Here is a 13426-nt window from a genome sequence, read left to right as displayed (position 1 = left end):
CTCCTGGGGCTTTATGTAAGCTGGTGGGCTTGGGGCCCGGCCGGATTTGGGGATTCTTTTCGCACAGTTTCCATTTTCTGGCCTTTGGAACTGCGCCCTGGGCCCTTGGGGCCCTCCCCCTCCGGTGCCCGGCGCCTGCGGGGCCCAGCCGCCGAGGCAGGCCTGGGGGCGCGGGGCGCTGGGGGTCTGGCAGGCTCGGAGCAGTTCGGCTTGGTGTCTCCCCACTGAGGACAGTGACTCAGGATGGTGGTGCTGCGGAGGCCAGGCAGAGCCCCCGACCCGCAGCGCCCCCAGGCCTCGGCGACAACCGGGTTCCCACATCGGCGACGGCGTGGGTGGTCTCGCCCTCCCTCCCGGGAGGGCCGGGCGTCGTGGCTGCCCCGGGGCGCAGGGCCTGGGAGCCAGTGTGTGCGCTGCGCTGCCCGCCGCGCCCGCTTCCGAGGGCGCCCAGAGGCCTTGGGGACCCCTCCCCAAGCCCGCCCTGACCTGGTGGAGGCTGTGCGGAGGGGCCCCCCAGACAGCTCCGCTGCGCCCCGAGCGGAGAAGGCCAAGCCAGTGCCCGGGTCAGCGGAGTCAGAGCTCCGAGCCCCGGCCCCACGGGCCGCTCCCCGCCCGTGGCCCTGTCCCCCCGCGGGCCCGGCCATGCGCTCGCGCGGGTTCACGGCTCGGCAGTCCCCGAGCTGCCAAGAGCGCGGCCCGGCCGAGTCCCCGCGGCTCCGAAGTGGCAAATCTGGAACCAGTTAGGACGGGGGAAGCAGATAAAAGCCAAATGGAAGCCCGGCGGAGGAGTGAGCTCAGGACGGTCCGCCAGGTGGCCCTGGCCGTGCGCTCGGGCGGCGGCGGCGGCGCAGGGAGTGCGGGGCCGGGCGGAGCAGGTGGGACGCGGCAGGACCCAGGTCGCAGGCCGCTCACCCTCTTCCGGCCCCCGCGGGGCTTTCCCCGCGGCCTCCGTGCGCCGCGGAGAGGGAACATGCTAGCCAGCTGGAAGGCCGCGCGGGGCCGGGACCGCGGGCCGGCTGGAGGGCGCCCGGGGCTGCAGGCGGAGCCGGCCTTGGGCGGGCGAGGAGAAGGCCGCCGCCGGCGTCCCCGCCGCGCTGCCCTCTGAGAACCCCGCGCAACGCCGCTTTGAAAACTAACGTTAACCAAGCAAGCGTGCCGCCGTGGAAATTTTACATATCGGCTGTTTACTTTTTTCCAATATTTTTTGGAATAGTCTACAGAACTTTCTCACATCTAACAAATGTCAGACTGAGCAGATCAGAAAATATGAAATAAAAAGAATGACATTTCAGTTTAAGCGGAGTGAAAGCAAACGGTATTTTTTAATAATATTTTTGCCAGAGTGTATTGTGGATCTAAAATTTCGTCATGTTCAAAATATATAATTTTTTTGATACTTAAAATACACATTTTGTACATTTTTCAACCAGAAGAAGTAAAGCATTTAAAAAGCAAAAGCCGAAACCAAGGAAAGCCTGCAGAGAAAATGGTGAGGGACCAAAGCCTGTCTTTCTCCTGCTCTCCTATTTTTTTCTTTTCCTCCTTAATAGCCTGAAGGAAAATAGAGTCAAAATAAAACAATTTCATATTAAACTAACACATTAGATGGAATTAATTCCTTTCCAGATGGTCTGAGGGACCTGGCTGTTTTAGTGGGCTCAGAAAATGCTAGATTCAAGGTGATTTTCTTTCCTTCAGCTGCTCAGGGAATTGTAAACAGCATCAGCCTCATGATTTGTTTTAATCTGCTTATTGAACACAGATAAAATTAGAATCGTCCTTCCACTTGATATAAACATGGCACAGGGAAAAGTCATCAATGTTTTTAACCAAAGGAATATCTGTTTTTGTTTTGTACAAAACAGTAGTATTTAACTAGTATGTAACAAACCCAGTGACCTTGCATTTGTTTAAAACGGCAAATGTTCTAATGTCAGTAACCCCAATGGCTGTAAAAAAAAAAAAAAAAAATCAGTTTTTAAGTTAATCTTCCATTTGCTCTTTTCCAGTGATCTTGTGTCAATGAGCAAGCAGCATAGAGTAAAACAAATAATTTGTGTGTTCCTGGTAAATAATTCTTTGAGTCTCAAAAAATCAAAAATATGTCAACAGCTGCTTTTTAGGAATAACCTTTAAACTGGACAGGAGAGGGGAAAATACGGTTTTGTTGACACTGGGAAAACTGGAGGCCAGTCGAGGAGGTGCTGTTGGCATGAAGGGGAAATGCCGCTGGATGGGGAGGGCGTGTTGTGATGTGAGGCTCTAGGTGCTCAGTGGCACTTCTGTAGACACAACTCGGCCCCGTTACAGTTATGACGCCGGTGATGATGTTATGAGCCAGACAGATCCGTTGTGCACCTGCAGTAGGGGAGGTGCCCTGGACCGTGCAGACGGGACCCACACCCGCCCGGCCGCATTGTGGTCCCATCTGGAGGACCCTCTCCGCTTTACAACATTTTCTCTCCTTTAAACACTCCGTGGTGGCCTGCTCAGCAACATGACCGGGGACCCGTTTGTCATTTTCACACACAAAGCCATAAGTAACCAAAGTCTGGACCAAAACTTAGATCAGAGAAGCCCCCAGGCTGCTTTGTCACATCGACAGCCTGTAGTCTGAAGAGCGGGCCAACCATGGGACATCTTTGTTCATAGCCCACAAAGGCGACAGCACGTCCAACCTCAGGCCCGCTTACGCAGTTGCATTTAGGTGTGAGTCAGAGTGTTTGGGGTTTTTTGTTTGTTTGTTTCCATCTTTGTTTGGTTCTGTTTCTCTGGGAAAACTAAGGTCCCTTTCGCAGCACTTGGGCCCTCCTGCACGGCAAACGGGAAATCCAGCCCAGACCGGGGTTGGGGTTGGGGGGGGGACGAGGCCTCCCTTTGGGATGCCAGTTTGTTCTGTGCCTGTTTATTACAACTGAAGGTTTCAAGGTGCCTCGAATTGCCCAAACCAGAGGCCCATTCCCAGGAGGGGAACGAACGCTTCGCTGCCACGAAGAGGCCCCTGCAAAGTTTGTCCAAGAATCTTCCCAGCCTTCCTCATGGGGATGGGCCCCTAACCCTCTCCAAGGAACAACACAGCCAACTCACATATTTTGAACATCCAGAATGTTCAGTGATACTGAGAAAAGTAGACAGCTGGCCTCTGGCCTTGGAGACCTTAAAACGATGTGGCCATAACAGACAAAAGAAGTGACAGGGTCTGTGAGTGCTTGGGGGAAGAAGAATGCCCTGCAAGGTAGGCAGGGTACATCTGAAAATGGCCCCCCAGGGGTTTGTGGCCCCGATCCATGCCTCTGTGGTGGGAGCGGGACGATCTGGAGGAAGCCAGCAGATCCGGGGGGCCAGCCCCACACTCAAGCCAGAGTTAGTTCCAGATTGAAAAACAAATCTGATAACCCCCAAAACCTTCCTCCAGGTGCCCACTGCTGGCAGGAGGGAGCTCAGACGGCTTCCCCGACAGGCCTCCCGGCCCAGCCGGACATTTCTTGGCCCTTGCCCGTGTCACTGCCCTGCCATCCCTCTGCTCCCCAAGACACTCTCCTCGGCCACCAACACTGGCTCAGGGACGGGAAAGGCTCTCACTCTGCTGGCTCCCCATAACCACATGGGGTTCGGTGCCACTCAGGCCAGCCTGGGGAGGCCTCTTTAGGGCCTTGCTTTGGGGACCTCCAGAGCACCCCTGGCCTGCAGGTGAGAAACAGGCACATCTCGACACCCCAGCCTCTCAGACCCCACACAGCGGTGCCGCCACCTTGCTGAGCCAGCCCCATTGGTGTGCGGGTGGGGGCACATAGCGGAAACCCTCCAGCACGTCCTGGCTCCTGTCCTGTGCCCAGCACTGGCGTTCTTGTTCGGAGAACAAAGGCCCGGAGGCCCCTGCAGAACAGAGAAAGGCTGAGGGCAGTGGCTTTCAAAGCTTGCTGACCGTGGCCAGGGTAAGAAATACATTGTGCCTCTCAACCCAGTGCACACAGAATGGCTACAGATAAAATAAGCAATGAACTTGTTATAAATGTCTAACAGAACGTTTTCACAAAAGAATACTTCTTCCGTGCATCGTGAACCCTGATGTTTGTTATCCCTTTTCGTGTCTTCTCGGTGATGGCAGGCACCTGCTAAAATGATCCCATGACCCTAGTGGGTTGCAGCTCAGTTTTTGCAGAGCTGAGGCTGTGTGGGCTGAAGGAGCTTGGGACTCAATCTGGGGGCACCCTCAGTTCCCGCCTGCTACCTTTGCATCCCCCCCCCAATTTCAGCCCTAGAGTCAGACCATCTTGCTGGGATTCCTAGAGCCATGAAGCTGAGGAAATCACCTCCCTCCGCTGAGTTTCTTTCTCTTAGAATGGGGGTGACAGCCCCCACCTCCTAGGGTCACGGGGAGGATCAAACGAGATCCTGCACGAAATGAGGGCTGGACTCAAAGCACCCAAGCACCTGTCCCTTTCATTCCTCTGCCTCTCAGCTGCATCTCTGGTCCTGACCAGGATGCCGACCCCGGTCTGCCTGCCTCCCAGCTGGATTCTCCCCCTGCCGGCTCCCCTCCCCGTTTCCCTCTGGGCCACCTCCTCCTGGGTTCCCACTGCAGGGTTCAGTCCAGCTCAGCATCCACCGAGCCCCGATTAAGTCCTACTGCCCTGATGGAACTCCAGGTGCTATATCACACACCCGTGGACCACCAGCTGTCCTCTGGGCGAGACCCTAACAATAGTACATCGTTGGATACAGGTGTTGCTCCTCTCCTCATGTTGTAGATCAAGTACTGGGGGCCAAGAGGGGTGTTGCGCAGTTAGTAAGCGTAGAACTGGGGTTAGGCCAGCTCTCCTGGCCTTGGAATATTGTCACACTCCACCTGATGCGCAGCCCCTGGGTCCACGCCCTGCGTCCTCCCTGGGGCCAGGCAGAGAGGACTCCTGCTTCACGCTCTCTCCCCAGCCACCCTCGGGAGATGGCTCCTCTCCTGGGGCTGGGGGATGATCCTTGGGGAAGGGACAAGGAACTCCCCCGGGCAACAGTTGGAAAATAATTCCCAACAGAGGGAATTATTCCCTGGCCCACCTTCATCTCCTCAGCCCTGAGAGGGCTAACTCCATTTGCCTTTGAGCGTCCCCCACTTGGGGGCAGAATCACAGTGTTCCTGCACCCCCTCACTGGGCTCGCTTCAATGAAGAAGTCACAGACACGGGAACAGGGCAGCTGCCCTGCGTTCTCTGCACACAGACACACGTGTACACAAGTATGCATGCACTCACGCGCACACATGCTTGCCGTGTGCATTTTAGTTGGCAAATTACTCTCACACCCTTTAACCACTCCAGCCTTCCTATAATCGGTAAATAAATATTAGGAAATAGATGGCTAACTCGCTCTTGAGGGAGGCAATAGAAATTTTGGAAACATGGAAATTGGTGGAAGGCCTCTTTCCCTCAAGTTTTTTCAGGCTTTATGAGTCTCCAGTGGCCCTGAGGTGGGAGGTCGCTGTGCAGGGACAGCAATGGACAGAGTTCTTCTGTGGACCAGGCTCTGCTGCAGACACCCAGGTCCCTGCCCATGGAGCTGACGTTCTAGTGGGAGACGGGCGGGCGGTACAGCCGGGATGGACCATGTCTGGGAGCAGGCGGTGGCCGTGGAGGAAGGTGCCAGCAAAGCTCTGGAGGAATTCTCTGGCACCTGTGCCTGCAAAGGCCTAATCCAGGACCAGGTCCAATAGCGGAGCAGGAAGGAGCTGGTCTGGCTGCAGCAAGAGGCAAGTGGCAGAAGAAATGGAAGAAGGAATGGTGGGGTCTCTCTGGCCCTCCAGCCCTGCACATGCTACCTTCCCTGCCCCGCCTCTGGCCCCACCCAAGGGTGCTGCAGGGCCCCTCCCCCAACACTCCCCCCCCCGCCCCGCCTCTCAGGGCTGCAGCAGGTCACCGCAACCCAGTGCCGACCGACCCACAGGTCCATGATGGCTCTGTGGAGCCAGCCCCGTCCGTTTGCCTCCTGCAATTTGTCCTTCTGAGTCCATTTTCCCTTGTAAGGATTTTCCTTTTTACTTGTTTTGTTCCTCTGACAGCTTTTTATCTCTTTGAAGTTGCTCTTGTATGATCCAGCTGTTGCGGCCTGCCATTTTACTCCCTCTCGGGCCCTTCCAGCAGGTGCTGAGAGCAGTGGACACCCCTGCCACGGCTTCCTTGTGGCCTTGGCTGCCCACCTGCCTGCACTGGCGGAGCGCCGGAGGGATGACCAAAGCACTGGCAGGGCTCGAGTCATTCTCCAGGCTTTGAACTGCAATGCGGGGAGGCTCCTGCACCCCCATTCCGCATGCATAGACGCATGCGTGCATGCGCGCGCGCGCGCGCGTAGACACACACACACACACACACACACACACACACACACACAGGCCTATGGTCCCATGAGGAAAATCGTTCCCATCCAGGAGTGAGCTGCCCAGCACCTGCTGACCCAGTGTCACCCTCCGAGCCGCTCTCAGGGCCAGTGCAGGATGCCTTCTGAGGCTCGTCCTGACCCTGGGGCCCGGACACTGGTGTTTTCCTCGAATCTGTCCACCTGGAAAGCAGGTGCCATAGACCCGGTCTTCTGCCCCCCTCCCCCGCCCAACGGTCGGCTCAGGTGTGGGGCTCACCTTCAGCATCGGTGAGTGCTGCCATCTACCCACCTGCTTCATCCACGCATCGCCTCTGCTGGACAGCTCTGCACAGTGTGGGCAAGTGTTCTAGAAAATGCTTTGAGCTCCATGGGCCCCCGGGACCCCCGGCCGTCAGAGATGACGAAGCTGGCCTTGCAAGGCAGACAGGCGGTGTGCACAGAGGTGGGCAGCTTCCTCCCAGGGCTGGGGATCCCGTCCTCCCAGCCTCCCAACCTCCCAGCCTCCCGCTTGGCCCCCACACGTGCCCTGCTCACCCCGTGCTTCCCTCTTGCTCTCTACCCCCCTGCCCGCTGGACTTTGGATGCATTTTTTTCCCTTCCTGCCAACCTGTCACCTTGGCCACTGCCCTTCACCCAGTGCGTCCCCCAATATATTTTCCTCTGAGGTTTTCCGCCAGCATAAACCTCCAAAGTTTTTGCTGTAGGGTGTATTAATATTCATATTCTTAGAGGCACAAAAACCCCAAAGCAAAAGAACGCCTTATGGTGGCAGGTGCCCAAGTGAAATTGGGATCCTGTGGCCGGTCAGCCTGTCCACCCTGCCCAGAGCTTGCTGAACTCCAACTCCAAGCAACACACTCAAAGTGCACCCCCAAACTTCAGTTCAAAGCACACCTAATTTGGAGTCTGATAAAGTCATGGACCCGTGGAAGGAGGAAATCCCTTGGAGGGCATCTAGCTGGGCCCCTTATTTTAAGAGAAGAGCATAGTAGCTCAGAGAGGGAAAGGACTGGCCCAAGGTCACACAGCCAGCTGATACGTGTAGTAAGATGGGTAGAAGGGCTCTCGGCTTCTGCTCTGGCTTGTTAGGCATGGCAAGCAGTAACCCAACTGTCATGAAAGGTGTGATACGCACACCAGTCTGACCTAAGCATTCACTGTGTGTGAGTACCATCATGCCGCTGCTTCTCCATGCCTCTCTGAAGAATCCACCCCTTTCCCAGCCCAGTTGGTGCAGTCTGTACCAAGCAGGGAAGCCTTCCAGGCCACGCTCCCTGGACAGAGCTTCGAGTTCCAGCCCGGCCCCAGCCATCAGTCTTTCAAGACTTTGAACTAAGCTGAGCTGGGCCTGGGGACACAAGACCCCACAGATGCAGAGAGTGGTGTCTCCGTGTAGTAAACCATAGGTTTTCAGTAGCATCCCCTGCCCCCCTCTATGCCCCTGCTCCCCCAGGGGCCTCACTGGCCTTCCATCAGCCCACGATGAAGCAAGGCCTGGTTCTCCAGGGGCGGGATGAGACCAGGGTTGGGGAAGAGAAGGGGACATGTTGGAGGCAGCCTGGGCTCCGGAGGATGGAATACAGGGCCCCACATCCTTGAGAAGGTGAGCAGGCACCTTAGCAGCACCCGGGACGGACTGACGCTGAATGCCAAGATGTCACAGGGTGAGGCCCCACCCCCGGGACCACCTCTTCGGCCCAGACAGGCCCAAGATGTCACAGGCCTGTCGCCCCACCCAGCTCGAGATCCTCCTGGACACCTGTGTTCATCTCCTAGCACCCCCCTAACGAAGGACCGCAAGCTGGCTGACTTAACACAATAGACACTGTCACAATTCTGGAGGCCACAAGTCTGGCGGCCACAAGTCTGGAACCAAGGTGTCTGTGGGGCCATACGTCCTCTGAAGGCTTCAGGGGAGGATCCTTCCTGGCTTCTTCCTCACAAGGACACTGCCATTGGGTTTAGGGCCCATTGGGTTTAGGGCCTGTGTAATCTCAACTAATTACATCTGCAAAGACCCTATTTCCAAATAAGGTCATGTTCTGGGGTTCCAGGTGGACGTGAATTTGTAGAGGGGGGAGACAGGATTCAACCTGACACAACCCCCCACGCTCTCTAAAGAAAGATGGCCCCCATATACCTTGAGGGGCCATCGGGTGTGCAGACAACGTTTGCTTCTTGCCTGAGGTGGGCTCGACAGAAGCTGCTGGGGACTCCCTGACAGGCCGGGGGTGCTCACACCGCCTCTGTGGTGTCAAACCAGGGCAGCGATGGTACCAGGCGAGCCAGTGTTCGAGGGGAAACTGGGGGCCTGTGGGAAAAGGGCAGGAGCGTGGCGCCCCCAGAGAGGGCAGCTGCTGGTCCGTTGTCCTGTTCCCGCGGTGTGTGCCCCCCACCCCGAGCCCTCTCTTAACAGGCGCTGGTTTGCCTGGTGCGCTACACATCTGTGGTTCTGTTGGCCCCAAGCCCCAGGCTTGTCCCTCCACACTGTGGTCCTTATAGTTTGGGCGGGGCTGGGCCAACAGGGCTCCCGGCCCGGTACGTGAGCCGTGCCTGGCCCAGCGGCACACTGTGGTGGTCCACTCAGGACGCAAGCGCAGGGTTGGGCCAAATCAGGGCTCTGAGGGGGCGCTGAGATTGCTGAATGGCAGAATGACCCATGGAGTCACTTGCCACTTTGTGGGGGAAGCCCACCACACAGTGAAGGGGGTCTGGACAGAAGCCGAGTGCAGAAGGACAGACACGTGCCGTGACATCATGTGAGCCAGGGGGTCCAGCTGAACTTTGGACTCCTTGGGCACAAGAACCAGTCAGTTCCCTTTAAGCCAGCCTGAGTGGAGTTTCTATGCTAACTGGCCACAACTGTGCCCCCTCCACCAGCTCTGGGAACAAGTTTCGCAGAAGGTGTGTCTGACTCAGTACTGAATCTACACACAAAGCCCTGTCCACACTCAGTCCCCAGGAGGGTCACGGACGTGCGCCAGGGCCGAGGCCAGAGACCAGGTCCCAGATGGGACCGAGAGGAGATGTGCTCCTGGTCTCAAGCACCGATGGCCAAGACCGCATCTGTGCTCTAGACCCTGGGCCACCCCATCCCACCATCGCTGTGGAAGCAATGGGCAACTCGCAACTTCCAAGGCAGTCTAAGCTCCTCGGTCACCAAGCACTGAGACCCCCAGCCCCTGCATCTGCGGCCTCCCTTGTAAGGCAGAAGCCAGGAGCCTGGTTCAGGGAAATAAGGGTGGAGTTTGGGGGCCCATGTAGGAGAGAAGACCCCTTCTGCAAGTGGACAGACGTCAAGAATGAAGGAAGCCCACAGTGGGGATGGGGCGGAATTGCTGCTCTAAGTCCAGCCTCTGGGGGTGAGGGCTTGTGATGGAGGGACATGGGGTGCAAACCAGGTCTTGGGGGTTGCCGGCCAGAATCTGCTGCCTTCACAGTGCCTCGCAGTGTAGTTCCTCTCTGTAAAATGAGGCCCTTTGTCTTTATGGGCACCCTCCATTACCAAGTTTCCAAGGGTCTAAAAATCAAGGTCACCAACCAGTAGGAGGCCTGGGGCTGGAGCCCACCGTCCCACCATTTCCCTGGTGACCATCAGGAGACTGGCCAGAGATCGGATGGGCAGGTCTCCATGAAGATAGGACCAAGATCCCCAAGACCCATTGGTCTGTCCTTCCTCTGACCTGAAGCAGGAGCAAGGACAGGAAGAAGACCATCTTAAAGGCTTGAGGTCCTCTAGGCCACTCCCATTGTTCTACAGAAGGGGAAACTGAGGCCGGGGGGGCGGCTCTGGCAGGGGCAGAGCTGGATGCCTGCCACACCACCGTCGCCCATGCAAACTTGGCCCTCCTGAGCACCTCAAGTGGCCTTCCCGCACCAGGCTGCCGGGATACCTGTGGTCACCAATGGCAACGTCACCCTCTCAGCAGCTGCGGCGAGTAGCATAGCAGCACCTGCCAGGTCGAGTGTGTGGAGGACTAGGGCCGGGGTCGTACCAGGGAGGCAGCCGTTTGGGGGCCAGGCCGAGAGGAGACAGTTCTGTCCCAGGGGGTCTTTGGATTCTGCCTGGGACTAAATAGAGGCCCTTGGCCACTTTGACTTGGTTATCGAGCAACCATGGCAGAGAAATAGGAGGTGTCCTCGCCTCCAGCTTCGGGTTCAGAGCATCAGGGCAGGCCCTGCGTGGGGCCCAGGAGACACTGAGAGCAAGGCAGCCCCTCTCTTGGCCTCATTTGGCCCCGCATGAAATGAGGACTTGGACCAGAAATTGTCCAGGGGCCTTCCACCTTCCACCTTCCAGGTTCTGGAAACCACAGGCAACAGAGCTGACCCGTAAGCAAGCGTTGGGGGTGGGGGGGCCTGAGGCCCCTGAAGATTCACGTTCTGGAATCCTGGTGCTTTCTTCAGTTCTCTTCCTAGGGACCCAGTTTTCTCTTCGGGGGGATTGAGTTTTTAAAATGGCATGGCCATGTTTCTCTCTTTCATACAGAAAAACGCAGCCAAGGAACGAAAGACTGTTACGCCCCTCCAGATACCCCTGTTGACATTTTCTAAAATAAAGTCATACTTGCAGCTGGAGAGGAGCCACAGAGAACACGGAAAAGGTGAAGAGTGGAAGCCCCCAGCCCAGCCTGAGGCCTTGCGCCAACAGCATGCCAGACAGGGGCTCGCGGCCTGCACCCCCCCACACACCTGGGCAGGGCCCTCACCTCCCCCGACCGCGGAGCCCTCATCCACAGAGGGGGCCGAAAGGTAATACCCACTTCCTGGGCCCTCCAAGGACCTGCCAAGTTACGGGCCCGCAAGCACTTGGAGGAGAGCTCAAGATGGGAAGAATCAACTCCTGGCACTCACCCCCAGACATACCCCCATCGATCTCTTCCCCCTTTTTAACTCAAAATGGATCAGACTTTGTTTGGCATCTTGCGTTCTTTACCCTGTTTATTCTAGAGATCTGTCCATCCCAACACGTGCAGGCAGACGCACCTCCCTCTTGCTCAGAGCCTTTAGATCCAGGGGCCCATCCTCTGTCACCCTCTCCGACACCAGGCCACCAGATTCCTAGTAAGTGTGGGTTCCGTGCAAACTGTGCATGCATTTTCAGTGTGGCTGGATTCACACCTCCGTCGACGAGGACCAGCGGTCCCCTCTCCAAAAACCCCTGCCAGCCCAGGGATCACGGTGTCCTGGGCAGTTTCTGATCTGCCTCAGGCACCCCCTCGGGGACAGCCTTGCAAGGCGGGGACTGCAAGGGCCCTAGTGCTGTGGGCGAGACACGGAGACCAGGAGTGGGCTCCAGGGCTGAGGGGCGTCTCGGAGACCCCGGGGGGATGGGCAGGAGCCATAGCCAGCAGCCAGTTGCTCGTGCCCATAGGCCCTGCCCAGCATTCGGCTCCCAGGACGTTTGGTAGAATGAATGCCCACCTTGCGGCTGGGAAGTCAGCTGGGACATTATCAGCCAGCTTTCACTGAGCCTCTCCAGAGGCAGCCCTCTGTAGCCCGGGGCTGGCTAGGACACCTGCCTTGGGCCCCTTGGGGGGGCCTGCAGAGACAGGCCGTTGTGTGGCCTCCTTAGCAGGTTCAGCTCTGACCTCAGAAAGCCGGCCACTTGTGGAAACAGCCAGATGCCATTCTGAGCCAAGCCCAGCGGGGCTGCTGCTGGGGCCAACCCAGGTCACCCATCTGAGTGACCACAAAACAATGAAGCCCATCTGTCCCTGCACCATTACTGGCCTAGAGAACATTCCAGAAGAGAGGCTGCAAACCTGTTGCCAGTGAAGGTGGCACTGCTGGGTACAGAGGCAGCCTCCAGGGTGACAAGGGGACTTGTTAGGAAAGACTGAAATTTAGCCGCCTGGTTAAGATATTCACCTGCTGGGTCTAATCATCCGCCTTGACGCGGGTTGGGTCACCAAGCTCAGCCGTGTCCGTGGCTTTGCAGACACTGTTCCCTAGGCTCTGCCTGCGGCCTCCACCCCACCTGGCGCTTCGGGGTCCTCTGCCCCCTCCTAGGGCCACTGAGCCATGGCCTCTTCCTGTAGACACTTCTCACCCCCTTGTCCTCACCCCAACACCCAGATGATGAGCTCCGGAGGTCAGAGCTCACATCGCTCCACATCTGTGTCTCTGTAGCCCAAAGCAGTAGTACCAGCTAACAGGGATTTCGGTGGAGGAAGAGAGACATGTAGAGCAGCCCCTGGACAAGAGCGTTAGAAGACCTAGGGCTGGGGCCCGAGCCAGCCACAGGGCCCGGGCTCTCGCACCTTGGTCTCCTAACCCATAAAAAGGGGTGTTGGGACCACAGGAATCCACGGCCCCCTCCAGCCCTGTTATTTGTAGGCTTTCTCCTGGGGGAAGCTGGAGGGTGGGAGAGGCCAGGGGAGGCTGAGAGAGGCCCCCCACACTCTGTGCCCTGCGTGCAGTGAAGGGGCAGCCCCGTCCACAGCCCCCAGGACAGTTCCCAGACCCCACGCTGCCCCCAGGGAAGGCTGCAGAGGTGCGCGGGAGGGCACGGGAGGACACACTTTCACTGACTGTCCAGCCCAGCAAAGCTAGAAACCGTCAAAAAGTAAAAATTCCATTTGTAAACAAGATCGAATTATTTGATTGTGAAACCAGGGTCCATGGAATTTTAAATAATTTAATATGAAACAATATCATTTGAAATGCGGGCCAGCCAAGGACCTGGGGGCAGGGGGTGGGGAGGGGGGCGGGCCTAGCCTCCTGCGGCCAGACACGTGGAACCCAGCCTCAGGGAATAACAACAAGTCACCGGTCAACAGGCGAGGTTGAGAGTCGACTGCGAGGCTAGCCGGGACGGGGCCGCCAGCCCGGGGCTCCTGTCCTCCTGGGGTTCACAGTCGTGATGGGCTAGCAAGACACCAGCCGTTTAAAAAGCAGTGCCGGAGAGCAGGAGGGGTTTGGTTAGGTGGCATATCATCCAAGCCAAAAGAGAGGCCCGAATGGAGCCAAGGGTAAAGTACACACGTTACCCTCGCAGGCGCTGTCAGGGAGGCTCCAGGCCATCCCATATCGTGGTAAGGAACTGGGAACAACA

The sequence above is a fragment of the Zalophus californianus genome, chromosome 6 (genome assembly GCF_009762305.2).
Source record: "Zalophus californianus isolate mZalCal1 chromosome 6, mZalCal1.pri.v2, whole genome shotgun sequence".
In the NCBI taxonomy this organism is placed as follows: Eukaryota; Metazoa; Chordata; class Mammalia; order Carnivora; family Otariidae; genus Zalophus; species Zalophus californianus.
This window is presented reverse-complemented; position numbering follows the sequence as displayed.